The sequence below is a fragment of the Melozone crissalis genome, unplaced genomic scaffold (genome assembly GCF_028551555.1).
Source record: "Melozone crissalis strain CALT ecotype California unplaced genomic scaffold, PUWL_Pcris_2 ptg000013l_1, whole genome shotgun sequence".
Classification (NCBI taxonomy): Eukaryota; Metazoa; Chordata; class Aves; order Passeriformes; family Passerellidae; genus Melozone; species Melozone crissalis.
Window position 1 is genome coordinate 55,931,287 of NW_026535791.1, and position 7,140 is coordinate 55,938,426.

Here is a 7,140-nt window from a genome sequence, read left to right on the forward strand (position 1 = left end):
AGAAAACCACAAAAACCAAACAAAAAATCCTACCCTAAACAAAATGCCAAATCAAAACAAAATAAAAACCAAAAGGGATCATGTTTCCATATGGGATAACTACTAAAAAAAAAAGGATTTTTTTGAGTACAATTTTGCCATAAAATATTGATTTCTCAGTATTTTTTGAAAGAAAACAGCAGTTTTAGCTAGTGCCCCAAATAAAGATTAAAAAAAAAGGAGATCCCAGAGATGGTGTGGAGGGGGAGGGGGGGTCTCATCTAAGCAAGCCATCATTTCACCTGAGTCTGCAAAGTGCATCAGCTTGCCAGAACCACAAATGAGTCTGCCCTACCACTCTGGTGTGTGTGTGGGGAGGGGGACCTCTCTAAGCTCCTGCTGCAGTTGTTCAGTAATTAAATGCCTGCAGACCCAAAGAGAGGAGTCAATGCCATCAGTCCTGGGCACCTGCTCAGACACTGAGCCCCACAGGTGCACAGGACAGCCTGGGTGAGGAGTGATGGGAAGACATTGCTGCCACCAAAGGCATGAGAAATATGTTTGCCTTCCTGACCCAAAACGTGCAGTAACTCTCATAACCTGTCACCAGCTCCTTTCTGGAGCCATAAAATGTTCCTCCATAAATATTTTCCTTAAAGACCAGCACACTGCAATAAAAAAACATCCTATCAGTCCCATGGATCTCCTCATTTACTGTCCTTTTATTCCTTTTACAGGAATAAAAGCCTGGAATTCCTTTTATTTGTTTTACTATCTTAAAATTGTTCTTGCACCCAGTTATCTCAACACTTATTCAATCAACAAAGTTGATAAAACTTTTTGGGCCAAACAAACATTGCTTCTTTGCCAGCTTTTTTCTCCTCCCACATCCCCCGGGAAGATATAAATGCTAATGATAAAAAAGCATGACATGACAGCAAATGGGAAAGAATTTTAAAGAATTAAGAACTATTTTTACTGTTTAGAAAAGAGATCAAAATCAGCTTCCCACCCTTTAGCGCTTTTCCCAGCTTTCAGACAGGCTGGATTCTGCATGGCAAGCCAGGGATCTCAGGGATATGCAGTAATTCCTTACAGCTTGCTAAAGCATTACAAGCTCTAAAGCTGCACGACTGTAATAAAGACTTTGAACCAAAAACAGGATAAAGAATGAAATACCCTATGAAGTCTGAAATTCACTTCAAACAAAACTCCAGCACACATCCAAAAGGCAATTAAGACAACTGTTTGTGAATACTTGTCTGCTCCTTTCCCTCCACTCAGTCTTCACCCACAGACAAATTAAACAGTTTCTCCAAATGCTGAAGCAATTTTTGAGCCTCAGCAGATTCCCTGAGCATTCACCACCGCGAGCTCCTGGTTCCCAGCATTTCATTTTCCTCGAGCCCAGGCTCCAGCAGACCCCTTACCTCTCGTGCTACTCTGTGGAGGGACTCTGAGGTCTGACAACTTTTTTGCAGTGCTCAGAAGCTGCTGAGCCCCTCTGTGGCACTGCCTGCTTCCCTGACCCGGCCAGGGGGAAGCCCTGAGACCAGGCAGCGGTGGGGAGGCGGCAGCCAGCGCAGCAGAGGGCTGGGCAGCCGGAGGGAGGGAGCTGGAGACAGAGCTCATCAAAGGTGGGAGGCCTGGTGGGGATCATGGAGAGACAGATACACATCTAAATAATTCAGGCACTAATAAAAGCTTTAGGTTGGGCTCTGTTCAAGACGTGAAATGAAGCTGAATTTGGATGTATTTCAGGCTTCCATCAATGCAGAACGTGGTGTTACTTAATAACCTGACACTGGAAAACCAACATTATTTTAAAAGTATTCCACATAAAGTTAATGAGGAAAGTGGCTATGGATACGTATATTTGCAACTTTAGGTTGAAATTCTATCATGGGAAGATTTTGAGAGCTTCAAGTCTGACCTCTACAGGTAGGCTGCTGAAATAGGAACAGGATCCTGGGATCGCAAATCGCACACAAAACTCTTACAAATCAGCGAAAGGTAATGGATCAGATGCATGACTTAACATCACACTATCATCAGTGCCTCCCGAAGACATATCTTAAAAACACAACTACTTGTATCATCATCTATGGGAATTTGGCTCCTGCAAATGCTTCTTTTGCAAACTGCATAGGCTCTGCAGCACCACAGGAAAAAGCACATCCAGCACGAATATTTTTACATTCAAAAGTGTAAATGGGTTATGCTCTGCTTTTTATTATCCCTCCCCCTTCCTCATCAATCTTCCACACGATCTACACTTGCAGAGCTACAGAAACAAGCATTACTTTGAAACTGATAACATTCATTTGTGTTTTGCAAAGCTGATGTTTTTAAATGCCCTGATTGGTGCCACCTTTTTCTAATCAGAACCAACCACTCTAACAAACTACCCTTTGTCAGGGGAACCCATCCCCTCTGTTCCCACCAACCTACAGCACATGTTGCTATAGCTACCCTGCATGTCTATTTACCACACAAGTGATCAAAGGGAGCAGACAACACACATACACACACACACAAAAATCCTCACCAGGCTTCCTACCCAGCAAAGTCCAGTCACTAATTAACTGATACACTCCCAGCCTGCAGACTCTGTACACCTGTTTTCTTTATTCTGCATGGCACACACAAAATAAAGGGCAGCATTCTTTAAGATGCTCTTTCTTCCCTTACAGGCCAAACAAACAACAAAACATCCCAGGATGAACTCTTTAAGATAAGGCAAAGGATTACAGAACTTCAGGATAAAAATACAACTTTTCTACAGAAGAACGCATTAGGAATTTTAAAAGGTATGCAAAAGAAAATAGGAAATAAGAAACACATGCTAAAAACTTAAACAGCTGAAAGGAAAGGGGGTGATTTTTGAATTTTGCATATGTTTTGCACCGAAATTGTATACAGCCTTTGTTCACTTGGTGAATTATATGCACACTAAAAGCCATATGACTGCAGACACGATAAGTGATTGTAATGGTTTTATGTATCTTAGAAACACAGTTTTTCATTTTCAGGTGGTCTGTCAGTTAAGAGTTGTTAGGTTGAACCTCTTTATGTGACAAAGGGCTCAAGACTGCCTCGATCAAAGTCAATGGTACTTCAATAGGAAGAGGCCAAAATAAGGAGCTGCATTTTTTGTCAATGACACTCCTGTGAGCTGCACTTCAGGGATATATTGTGGTTGAAAGGGAATGAAAATGAAGTATTAAAATTCATCAAACATTTGATTTTCTGTGAAGTAGTCTTAGGAAACAAAACAGAGCCCACAGTGCCCTCTCCAGTTCTGCGGCAAATTCAGGGAATCCAGCCTCATAACTGTGTCCACCCTCACAAAAACTCCACCTTCATGAAGGCTAAGCACCTCTTTAGGAGCTTCCATCACTGGCAAATTTCCTTACTTTATAAATAACAAACTGAACTCAGTACTCTGCAAAGCAAAAAAAAAAAAGTGTAAAAGTGTTACTTGTGAAAGCTTTTTTCTTGTCTGTTAGTTGCAAAAAAAAAAAAAAAAGAACTATGTAACTATGTAAGATACCTTTAAAATTGCACTTCTGCTTCCTAACATTAGTCTTACAGTACATACAAATGGGTATAAATTAGTATATTTCCTGTGGATGTTTAAACTTTCACTGATACATTGTGATCAGTGTAGTTTCCCACATGGGATAGAAATGTTCCTTTTTTGTTGTTGGACCTTATTTGTCCAACAAATAAGGTTGGTTTGAGGTTATTCTATGAGACAGCAAGAAGACAGCTCTTGCTGAGGTTTTCAGTGATCAGCTACAAATGACTGCTTCTTTATACTCCCTCATTTACAAGTCTCAGCTCAGTATTTACACCAACCCCTGTGACCTGCAGGAGACTATTGGACTGGCACAGTAGTAAAGTAGGTTGAATCTTATCAACAGGCTGCATATTACATTTCTACAGTAATTCCTCCACTTCTATTAGGGGAATTAGTGCATTTTTATTTCTGTGTGCTATTGTTCAGTAGCTGTGGGTTGCCCTTGGGTCAGATCAGTCATCAGCATAGTACATGGTTTCATTCCAACACCTGCAGTACATTGCCATATGCCTGTACCCTTGTTGGTTAGCTCTGCAACACCAAATTGAGCTATAGCTCCTACCAAGAGCCTCTCAAAGTGGGAGCATTCACTCCCAAAGCCTGGAAGAGGAAGGAATTAACCCACTCCCTCCCAGCTGGTGCAAGGATGAGGAAAGGATCGCCAAGGAAGGGCAGAGAAAGCAACAGGACAGGTAGGGAGAGGATTATAAAGTGGAAGAGAAGGTAAGAAAGAGCTCTCTGTTGCTCTGAATAGGAGGGCCATGGAAAAGTCACCCATAACTTTCCCTTAACAATTTCCAACTAGAAGCAGCGATGAGGGCTCCAGCTTCACATGACTCCAGTTTCTAGGTGTCTGCTGTAATGGATTTCCTAAACGCTTTATACAGTTACTTCAGGCCCATCACAGCCTTCATTTCCCACAGAAAGAGGAGTTCTGCTGACAGGGGCTGATGCACACAGCGGCCCAGCACCACCCTGGCACCCAGCTCCCTGGGCTGTGCCCTCGGGCCCCAGCAGTGCCCACACAATTTCCCGGCCAAACTGAAGATATCTGTGCACAGCAAGCCAAGGGAAGGCAGAGGAACATTCCCAAAGCGCTCCCTCGGCACGGAGAGAGCAGCGGCGCTCGGGCAGGTGTGGGACAGGCCCGGCCCGGCGGGCGCGCCCCCGAGAGCGCGGCGGGAGCGCGCACCCCGGGCAAGCCCCGGCCCGCCTGTGCCTGCTCCTTCTCGGGATGGAATGTCTGCCCATCCCTCCTCCTCCTCCTCCTCTGCAGGGTGCGTGTATGCCTCAGCACTCCCCCTCCGCCCCCATGCTCTGTTAGGCTCATTCGCCTTGCTCTTTTAACCCACCGCTTATGAATCTTCATTATCCCTGAAGCCTGTTCTTTAGGTGGAAATATTTCAGGGAAGTGCACGTTTCACCGAGCATTTTACACTTTTTTATTGCCGTCCTGTAACATTTCTGCTTCTTTTGCGCTCCTCGTTGGTAACCCCCTGTGCCAAAGTACCCTCTTGTGGTGATAATGATTTTTGATGACTACGTGCATCCAGCTGACCAGCCTGGGTATATAAAATGCCCTTCATTGTGCTTGGCAAGGACAAGAACTTCTCTCTCTTTAAAGAGTGATGATTTTGCTAGTGGGAGCAAGAAATACCTTTCTTCTTCTATCACCTGCGTTTTTCTTCACCCTTCCTCACCTCCTGTAACTTAGAGAAAACTGGCAAGGAAGCTGGGATTTCCCACCATGGTTTCAGAAAGCGAGTGTAAAACAAATGTTCCATTTGCACTACAGGTGCAAAATCCTCACACGTGCATTTCCTGGACATGTACTATAAAAGTCCCCCTGAGAACTGAATGAATGACACCCACACAGAAAACCCAGATAACTTGTATTGCCTCTTAACATATTGCCCATCCAAAACCCCCCCATATTATGAGCAAGTTTAGGAAGTAAACTAGCTTTTTTAACTGGGACAGATCTTTGAATGATACAGCCAGTTGTTCTTCCTCCCACAAGGCTCTTGTAAGTGTACATTGTGGCTGTAAAACTATGAAAAACAAGAATCAAAAACATTTTGCCACTGTGCTTTATAACTGTGAGAATGAAAATAAAAGCTCCTTTTGTCTCCTCAGGTGAATAGAAGTCTTGAAAAAACCCCTAATTTGAATAATCTTAGAAAAAAAATCCCTGGAAAACCCATCTCAAAGTACTTTTGTGAAGCTGCAAGACAGCTTGAAACTACTACGTTTTAAAACAATCAGAAGATTAAAGCACTGGCAGGCAAGGAACTCACGCAGAGCTGTTTAATAAATTATCCCTGGGCTGAATTATTGGCATATTTAGGCTTATAACACAGCAAGTTCTTTCGCATGTCACAAGCAGGGCTGCGAGACAGCCTACACAATGCCCTCAGACCATGGCAAACTGGAATTGATTTACACAGCTCGCAAACCGCTTCCATGCTCCCTGCGAGTCCGAAACGCACCATGACTTGCCTGGCATCCCTTCCCTGCCCACCGGGGGAATCGGAAAGCAGGGATGCCTCCCCCAGGGAGCTGGGGGGGGGGGGGGGGGGGGCGGAAGAATTTCCCCCCCCCCCCCCCCGGAAACTTACAATTATAAGAAGAAAATAAAGAGCGGGGAAAGCAGCGGATTCGGCAGGGGTCGGGAGCGGAGGTGGCCGGAGCCGGCGGGCAGTGAGTGGCTCCTTACCTGCCTCATGGTGAGATTCCCATCATCCATCCAGCCGGCCAGGGCTGCTCACTCCGCGCTGCTGTCGGCAGGGCACAAATCCATCAAGTTTCCCACCGCAAGCAAGTTTCCCTCCCTCCTCTTTCCTGTCTATTATTTCCCCCCAACACTTTTTATTCCTGGCTAGGGGGGAGCCCTGAGACAATGTCAAGTTTCCCAACCTTCCTTGCCCAGCCTATGAAAAGTCGGCGGCGGGGAGGAACTGTCCGGCCGGCTCTGGTTTCAAACGCAGCCCAGGGATGGAGCAGTTGGCTGTGCAATGGCCTCGCCAATCACGGGGAAGGGGAGGGCGGCAGAGCACATAAAGGCTGCTGCCTACACGCGGATTAGGAAAGCTTTCAAGGATTTAAAAGACTGAAAGCAGCTGGAAACAGTGACTAGGGCTACAAAGAGGGAAGTCAATTTGCGGTGTAAGAGATTATTCCCATTCTCATGTAACTGCTCCGAGTCTGCTCGAAGCTTAGCAGGCTCCCAGGCAAGGATATGTAAATCTGAAATTACTGCAGCATCAGAGCGATGCGGGAACGCTCGACAGCCGCCCGGTAAAGTGGCGATATCCCGTCTCCAGAAGCACCGATTTACTCATGTCAGATTAAAGGGAAAATTACATCATGACAAGAGCAGGAAGTCAAATTCCGTTTGCCATTTACATTAAGGGCAAGTTCCTGTCTGTTGAAAGGAACTAAAATATATGTGTGGGTCCGGAGGCTATGGAAATGTTTTGTTGCAAAGTTTTATTTGTTTCAGTGGCGAACGTTTAATCATCCCTAGCCTCAGTCTATTGTCTGCTTTCCCTTCTTTAGGGAGGGTGGTTTCCTCATTC

At 45.0% G+C, this 7,140-nt stretch overlaps 1 protein-coding gene across 1 annotated transcript in view; it reads right to left on the reverse strand.

The window, feature by feature from the left end:
* MID1 (midline 1) overlaps positions 1-6,382 on the reverse strand; it is a 136,949-nt gene extending 130,567 nt beyond the window's left edge. The window contains exon 1 of the mRNA XM_054271590.1: positions 6,279-6,382. The gene's annotated coding sequence lies outside the window, so the exon portion shown is untranslated. The remainder of the gene's footprint in view (positions 1-6,278) is intronic.
* Positions 6,383-7,140: the final 758 nt, after the last annotated feature.